The sequence below is a fragment of the Ailuropoda melanoleuca genome, chromosome 12, assembly GCF_002007445.2.
Source record: "Ailuropoda melanoleuca isolate Jingjing chromosome 12, ASM200744v2, whole genome shotgun sequence".
Taxonomy (NCBI): domain Eukaryota; kingdom Metazoa; phylum Chordata; class Mammalia; order Carnivora; family Ursidae; genus Ailuropoda; species Ailuropoda melanoleuca.
Window position 1 is genome coordinate 27660379 of NC_048229.1, and position 8963 is coordinate 27669341.

Here is an 8963-nt window from a genome sequence, read left to right on the forward strand (position 1 = left end):
CAGTCAAAACTAGAGGCTCTGACGGCCAGGGTCACCGAGGCAGAGGAACGCGTTAGCGAATTGGAGGATGGGTTAGTAGAAGAAAAAACGAAAATAGAAGCTGGTCTTAAAAAAATCCACGCCCACGAATGTAGATTACGGGAGATTACTGACTCTATGAAACGATCCAATGTCAGAATCATCGGCATCCCTGAAGGGGTGGAGAAAAACAGAGGTCTAGAAGAGATATTTGAACAAATTGTAGCTGAAAACTTCCCTAATCTAGCAAGGGAAACAAGCATTCGTGTCCAAGAGGCAGAGAGGACCCCATCCAAGCTCAACCAGGACAAACCTACGCCACGGCATGTCATAGTGCAATTCGCAAATATTAGATCCAAGGATACAGTATTGAAAGCGGCCAGGGCAAAGAAATTTCTCACGTACCAAGGCAAAGGTATCAGGATTACGTCAGACCTGTCTACAGAGACCTGGAATGAGAGAAAGGCTTGGGGGGGCATTTTTAAAGCTCTTTCAGAGAAAAACATGCAGCCAAGGATCCTTTATCCAGCAAAGCTGTCATTCAGAATTGATGGAGAAATAAAGACGTTCCAAAATCGCCAATCATTAACCAATTTCGTAACCACGAAACCAGCCCTACAGGAGATATTAAGGGGGGCTCTATAAAGGTAAAAAGGCCCCAAGAGTGATACAGAGCAGCAAGTCACAACCGATACAAAGACTTTAAAGAGAAATGGCATCATTAAAATCATATCTGTCAATAATCTCTATCAATCTAAATGGCTTAAACTCTCCCATAAAACGCCACAGGGTTGCAGATTGGATAAAAAGACATGACCCATCCATTTGCTGTCTACAAGAGACTCATTTTGAACCCAAAGATGCATTCAGACTTAGAGTAAGGGGATGGAGTACCATCTTCCACGCAAATGGACCTCAAAAGAAAGCTGGAGTAGCAATTCTCATATCAGATAGACTGGATTTTAAACTAGAGGCCATAGAGAGAGATACAGAAGGGCACTATATTATTCTTAAAGGAAGTATTCAACAAGTGGATATGACAATTATTAATATATATGCCCCCAACAGGGGAGCAGCAAGATACACAAGCCAACTCTTAACCAAAATAAAGAGACATATAGATAAGAACACAGTAATAGTAGGGGACCTCAACACCCCACTATCAGAAATAGACAGAACACCCTGGCAAAAACTAAGCAAAGAATCAAAGGCTTTGAATGCCATACTCGACGAGTTGGACCTCATAGATATATATAGAACACTACACCCCAGAACCAAAGAATACTCATTCTATTCAAATGCCCATGGAACATTCTCAAGAATAGATCATGCTCTGGGACACAAAACAGGTCTCAGCCAATACCAAAAGATTGAAATTATCCCCTGCATATTCTCAGACCACAACGCTCTGAAATTGGAACTCAACCACAAGGAAAAACCTGGAAGAAACTCAAACACTTGGAGGCTAAGAACCATCCTGCTCAAGAATGACTCGATAAACCAGGAAATCAAAAAACAAATTAAACAATTTATGGAGACCAACGAGAATGAATACACAACGGTCCAAAACCTATGGGATACTGCAAAGGCAGTCCTAAGGGGGAAATACATAGCCATCCAAGCCTCACTCAAAAGAATAGAAAAATCTAAAATGCAGTTTCTATATTCTCACCTCAAGAAACTGGAACAGCAACAGAGGGACAGGCCTAACCCACTGACAAGGAAGGAGTTGACCAAGATTAGAGCAGAAATCAATGAATTAGAGACCAGAACCACAGTAGAGCAGATCAACAGGACTAGAAGCTGGTTCTTTGAGAGAATCCATAAAATTGATAGACCACTGGCAAAACTTGTCCAAAAACAAAGAGAAAGGACTGAGATTATTAAAATTATGACTGAAAAGGGAGAGGTCACGACCAGCACCATTGAAATTGCAAGGATTATTAGAAACTTTTATCAACAGCTATATGCCAAAAAACTAAACAATCTGGAAGAGATGGAGGCCTTCCTGGAAACCTATAAACTACCAAGACTGAAACAGGAAGAAATAGATTTCTTAAATAGGCCAATTAACTATGAAGAAATTGAGTCAGTGATAAACAACCTTCCAAATAATAAAACTCCAGGCCCAGACGGTTTTCCTGGGGAATTCTACCAAACATTCAAAGAAGAAATAATACCTATTCTCCTAAAGCTATTTCAAAAAATAGAAACAGAAGGAAAGCTACCAAACTCATTCTATGAGGCTAATATTACCTTGATCCCCAAACCAGGCAAAGACCCCCTCAAAAAGGAGAATTACAGACCGATTTCTCTAATGAATATGGATGCCAAAATCCTCAACAAGATCCTTGCTAATAGAATCCAACAGTACATTAAAAGGATTATCCATCATGACCAAGTGGGATTCATACCTGGGATGCAAGCATGGTTCAACACTCGCAAATCAATCAATGTGATACATCATATCAACAAGAAAAGACTCAAGAACCATATGATCCTCTCAATTGATGCAGAAAAAGCATTTGACAAAATACAGCATCCTTTCCTGATTAAAACCCTTCAGAGTGTAGGAATAGAGGGTACATTTCTCAATCTCATAAAAGCCATCTATGAAAAGCCTACTGCAAGCATTATTCTCAATGGGGAAAAGCTGGAAGCCTTTCCCTTAAGATCAGGAACACGACAAGGATGCCCACTCTCGCCACTATTATTCAACATAGTACTAGAAGTCCTTGCAACAGCAATCAGAAGACAAAAAGGGATCAAAGGTATCCAAATCGGCAAAGAAGAAGTCAAACTGTCTCTCTTTGCAGATGACATGATACTCTATATGGAAAACCCAAAGGAATCCACTCCCAAACTATTAGAAGTTATAGAACAATTCAGTAAGGTGGCAGGATACAAAATCAATGCCCAGAAATCAGTTGCATTTCTATACACGAATAACGAGACTGAAGAAAGAGAAATTAGGGAATCCATCCCATTTACAATAACACCAAAAACCATGCGTTACCTTGGAATTAACTTAACCAGAGACGTAAAGGACCTATATGCTAGAAACTATAGATCACTTTTGAAAGATATTGAGGAAGACATAAAAAGATGGAAAAATATTCCATGCTCATGGATTGGAAGAATTAACATAGTTAAAATGTCCATACTACCCAGAGCAATCTACACTTTCAATGCTATCCCGATCAAAATACCGAGGACATTTTTCAAAGAACTGGAACAAATAGTCCTTAAATTTGTATGGAACCAGAAAAGGCCCCGAATCTCCAAGGAACTGTTGAAAAGGAAAAACAAAGCTGGGGGCATCACAATGCCGGATTTCGAGCTGTACTACAAAGCTGTGATCACAAAGACAGCATGGTACTGGCACAAAAACAGACACATCGACCAATGGAACAGAATAGAGAACCCAGAAATGGACCCTCGGCTCTTTGGGCAACTAATCTTTGATAAAGCAGGAAAAAACATCCGGTGGAAAAAAGACAGTCTCTTCAATAAATGGTGCTGGGAAAATTGGACAGCTACATGCAAAAGAATGAAACTTGACCACTCTCTCACACCATACACAAAAATAAACTCCAAATGGATGAAAGACCTCAATGTGAGACAGGAATCCATCAAAATTCTAGAGGAGAACATAGGCAACAACTTCTATGACATCGGCCAGAGCAACCTTTTTCACGACACATCTCCAAAGGCAAGAGAAATAAAAGATAAAATGAACTTATGGGACTTTATCAGGATAAAGAGCTTCTGCACAGCCAAGGAAACAGTCAAAAAAACTAAGAGACAGCCCACGGAATGGGAGAATATATTTGCAAAGGACACCACAGATAAAGGACTGGTATCCAAGATCTACAAAGAACTTCTCAAACTCAATACACGAGAAACAAATAAACAAATCATAAAATGGGCAGAAGATATGAACAGACACTTTTCCAATGAAGACATACAAATGGCTAACAGACACATGAAAAAATGTTCAAAATCATTAGCCATCAGGGAAATTCAAATCAAAACCACACTGAGATACCACCTTACGCCAGTTAGAATGGCAAAGATAGACAAGGCAAGAAACAACAATTGTTGGAGAGGATGTGGAGAAAGGGGATCCCTCCTACATTGTTGGTGGGAATGCAAGTTGGTACAGCCACTCTGGAAAACAGTGTGGAGGTCCCTTAAAAAGTTAAAAATTGAACTACCCTATGACCCAGCCATTGCACTACTGGGTGTTTACCCCAAAGATACAGACGTAGTAAAGAGAAGGGCCATATGCACCCCAATGTTCATAGCTGCATTGTCCACAATAGCCAAATCATGGAAGGAGCCGAGATGCCCTTCAACAGATGACTGGATTAAGAAGCTGTGGTCCATATATACAATGGAATATTACTCAGCTATCAGAAAGAACGAATTCTCAACATTTGCTGCAACATGGACGGCACTGGAGGAGATAATGCTAAGTGAAATAAGTCAAGCAGAGAAAGACAATTATCATATGATTTCTGTCATCTATGGACCATAAGAACTAGGATGATTGGTAGGGGAAGAAAGGGATAAAGAAAGGGGGGTAATCAGAAGGGGGAATGAAACATGAGAGACTATGGACTATGAGAAACAAACTGAAGACTTCAGAGGGGAGAGGGTGGGGGAATGGGATAGACTGGTGATTGGGTAGTAAGGAGGGCACGTATTGCATGGTGCACTGGGTGTTATATGCAACTAATGAAGCATCGAACTTTGCATCGGAACCCAGGGATGTACTGTATGGTGACTAACATAATATATTTTTAAAAATCTTTAAAAAAAAAAGATGCTTACATGTGGAACTGGAAACTGTAAGTCCCTATTTTAAAAACTGTCACATTTGTAATTAAGTGGCATTAAGGATACTCATGTTTTTATGGAACTGTCACCACAGTCTAATTCCAGAACTTTTTACCACCCCAAAGAGTAGCCCAGAGCCATTAAGGAATCACTCCCTATTCCTCCCAACCCCCAGGCTCTGGCAAAAATGAATCTGTTTTCTGTCACTGTAAAACTCGAACAAAATCAAAGAAGGACTAAATGGAGGGATAATTTATGTTCTTCAAAAGTTAGATTCAATATTCTCAAGACATCAGTTGTTCCCAATTGCTCAATAGATTCGGTGCAATCCTAGTCAAAATCCTAGAAAGTTTTTTTTCTTAAGTAATCACTACACCCAATGTGGGGCTTGAACTCATGATTCCGAGATCAGGTGTCACATGCTCTTCCAACTGAGCCAGCCAGGTGCCCCTCTAGCGAGTTATTTTGTGGATGCTAGCAAGTTGATTCTAAAGCTTATATGGGGAGATGAAAGGCCTGGAATAGGAATACAGTATGGAAAGAGAAGAACAAAGTTAGAGGACTGAGTCTGTGTGACTTCAAGACTTACCATAAAGCTGGACTAATCAACACGATGTCATATTCGTAAAAGAGTAGACAGGGACAGGAGTGCACCTGCGATGAGCTCGGGGTGATGTGATGTATGGCGTTGTCGAATTGCTATATTGTACACCCGAAACTGATATAACACCGTATGTTAACTAACTGGAATTAAAATAAAAACAACAAAAAATAGACCATTAGATCAATGGAACAGAATAGAGAGCTCAGAAATACACCCCCATGAATGCAGTCAACTAATCTTTGACCAAAAAGCAAAGAAAATACAATGGAGGAAAGATAGTCTTGAACAAATTGTGCTGAAAGAACTGAATATCCACATGCAGAAAAATGAATCTAGAAATGGACCTTATGCCCTTCACAAAAATTAATTCAAAGTGGATACAGACCTAAATGTAAAGTGAAAAATTATAAAACTCCGAGTACATAACAGGAGAAAACCAGGGTGGCCTTGGAGATGAGCACTTTTTATTTTATTAACTAATTAATTTATTTTATATTTTTAAAGATTTTATTTATTTATTTGAGAGAGAGAGCACACAAGCAGGGGGAGCAGCAGGCACAGGGACAAGCAGGCTCCCTGCTAAGCAAGGAGCTCGATGCAGGACTCCATCCCAGGACCCTGGGATCATGACCTGAGCCAAAGGCGGACACTTGAGGACCGAGCCACCCAGGCATCCCCAAAAATGGATGTGGTTTAAAAAGAAAATTAAAGCACTTTAGAGATGTGAGAGATGCTCAGTACCTGAAAGGGGGCGGGGGAGAACAAACTGGCATCACAATTCATTAAACACCCACACACACCCACACACACACGCATGCGGGTGCCCCAGCAACATAGAAAAGATGTTCTGTTAATCCAGTTACATGCTTTATTACCCAACAGGGATCAGGACTGCCTTTGTGTGTCATCAAATACATGTTAATGACATCATTTTCAAAGGTTTCTGTCTGCTCCCACCACGAACTGTTCATCCATCCTCTTCCCTGCTTTTGGTTCATTTTCAAAGCTGTGATGTCAACACCTTCATGCTCCCTCTGCCTCTCTTGGGGTTGGAGGCTCCGCTCACCTGCGCACAGGCCCTCACACCTGATTGCCCTGTGCATCCACCGACCCCTGGGAGGGGCAGGTATCTGAGCACACAGGGTAGCTTTGGGAAGCATCCTGAGAAGGGACACCTCACCCAACCCTGGTGCCACCAGGTGAGCCAACCCTCCCCCATCTCCCCCTTGTGCACTAGGCAACAGCATGGCCACACCCATTCCAGCAGGAGCTCCGCCCCTAGAATCCTGCAAAGGAACCTATCCTTCTAGAAGTTTCTAGCTCAGTGCTTCTGAAAGCAGGCCTGGGGGACCAGCATCAGCACCAACGGGGAGCTTAATAAAGATGCCATTTCATGGGCCCAACTGCAAACCTGCAGAATCATGACTTTTCAATAGTGGGGTGCTGATCCCCCAAGGGATCCCCAAAACGTTGGAAGAAATGCTTAGTGAAGTGTTTCCCATCCGCTTTCCCATTGGGAAGTTGACGAGTTTTAGGAACTGTCACCACCTGTTCCCTCCCAGACAGTCTCTCTTTTGGTCAAGGTGGCACCATCAGTGTCGCTTTCATTATGTGCTCCAGCTGACGGTAAGGTGAGACCAGGGTTAAGCATGAGGGCTCCCAGGCGCTCTTATGAGAGTTGACTGCAGGCTTTGGTTCAAGGGGAGGTAATAAGGTCTATTCCAGGTGGTTTGGAAGGAGCAAGACAGTGCAGCTGGGCTCCCCGTGCTGTTGCAGATTTTGTGGGCGTCTGTGTGAAGGGCAGGTATGTGAAGATGGAGAAGGAGAAATTCACCTGTTGGTCTCCACGTAGGAGCTCCCTGACCCTGAATCTTAGCGGGGACAAAGGATGGTCTTTCTACCTTTCATGGACCTTCATGTTTCCTTTTCAGCTTTAGCTTCCCCTTTCTTTTTTATTTTATTTTATTTTATTTTATTTTATTTTATTTTATTTTATTTTATTTTAATTATATTATGTTAGTCACCATACAGTACATCCCCGGATTCCTATGCAAAGTTCGATGCTTCATTAGTTGCGTATAACACCCAGTGCACCATGCAATATGTGCCCTCCTTACTACCCATCACCAGTCTATCCCATTCCCCCACCCTCTCCCCTCTGAAGTCTTCAGTTTGTTTCTCATAGTCCATAGTCTCTCATGTTTCATTCCCCCTTCTGATTACCCCCCCCTTTCTTTATCCCTTTCTTCCCCTACCAATCATCCTAGTTCTTATGTTCCATAGATGAGAGAAATCATATGATAATTGTCCTTCTCTGCTTGACTTATTTCACTTAGCATTATCTCCTCCAGTGCTGTCCATGTTGCAGCAAATTTTGAGAATTCGTTCTTTCTGATAGCTGAGTAATATTCCATTGTATATGTGGACCACAGCTTCTTAATTCAGTCATCTGTTGAAGGGCATCTCGGCTCCTTCCACGATTTAGCTATTGTGGACAATGCTGCTATGAACATTGTTAGCTTCCCCTTTCTTAAGGGAACATCATCACTTCTGTAGATTACTGGCAGTTCTAAACACTGAGCGGCATAAAATGATATTGCTCACATCTTAAATTCCCCGTTTCTACTCTTTGTTATTGTACTGGTAGTACTTGGAAGTGGGGGTCAGGATGTGAACACTGGAAATCCCTCCTGTGTGTCCTAAAGGGGCTTTGGGCAACAGCATTTGGGAAACCATTTTCTAGAATTCTACAGTGTCCTGTCTTCTCTCCTGAGCACAACTGTGATTAAAAGTTTGAATCTTCAGCAATACTCATTTTCCTTTTTTCTCTTACCCAGATCTCTGTGTGGAAGCCAGACCTGATCATGTTTTTGGAGCAGGTGGAGCAGCTCTGGGATGTGAAGAGAGAGGACGCAGTAGCCTTCGGTCCAGGTTGGTGGCACTGAATGAGGCAGATGATGGAGGGGAGGTCCAAGTCTGAAGGAGGAAGGTAGACCTTAAGCAGTGGTTCGAGTAGCTCTCCCTCAATGGAAATTAGTTTGAGAAGCTGATGTTATTTCTCCCCCTCTCCCAGAGGGACATGTGCTATCCAACATTATGAAGCTCTTACCTTCAGTAAGGATTCTCCTTCAGCTCCAGTGATGGTCCATCATATGCACAGGGAGGCCAGGAGACTCCCCTTGGGGTGGGAGGGCCTCCATAATCTGAGAGCTTCTCCATTGCTGTGAGGGCCCTGGGGAAATCTCCCTATTTCTGAGGATCTTAATGTTAAGCCCTTTGTAAATTCTCTTTTGCCTCATGTGAGATGTGTGTCAGGGTAGTGGTGGGCCTATTGGGGTTTGGTGCAGAAACTCTTGGAACCCTGGAGACAGACATCCCTTGTTTTCCGGTTTATGCTTTCCCGTATTATGGAGGCTTTAATCTTAACTGAACAAAATGGAGACTCAGTAACTTGATCAGATAACAAAGCATGCCCCTAAAATGAGAAAATGTAATCTTT

The 8963-nt window shown here is 42.1% G+C and overlaps 1 pseudogene; it reads left to right on the forward strand.

The window, feature by feature from the left end:
* LOC100477866 overlaps nt 1–8409 on the forward strand; it is a 21871-nt pseudogene extending 13462 nt beyond the window's left edge.
* Nucleotides 8410–8963: the final 554 nt, after the last annotated feature.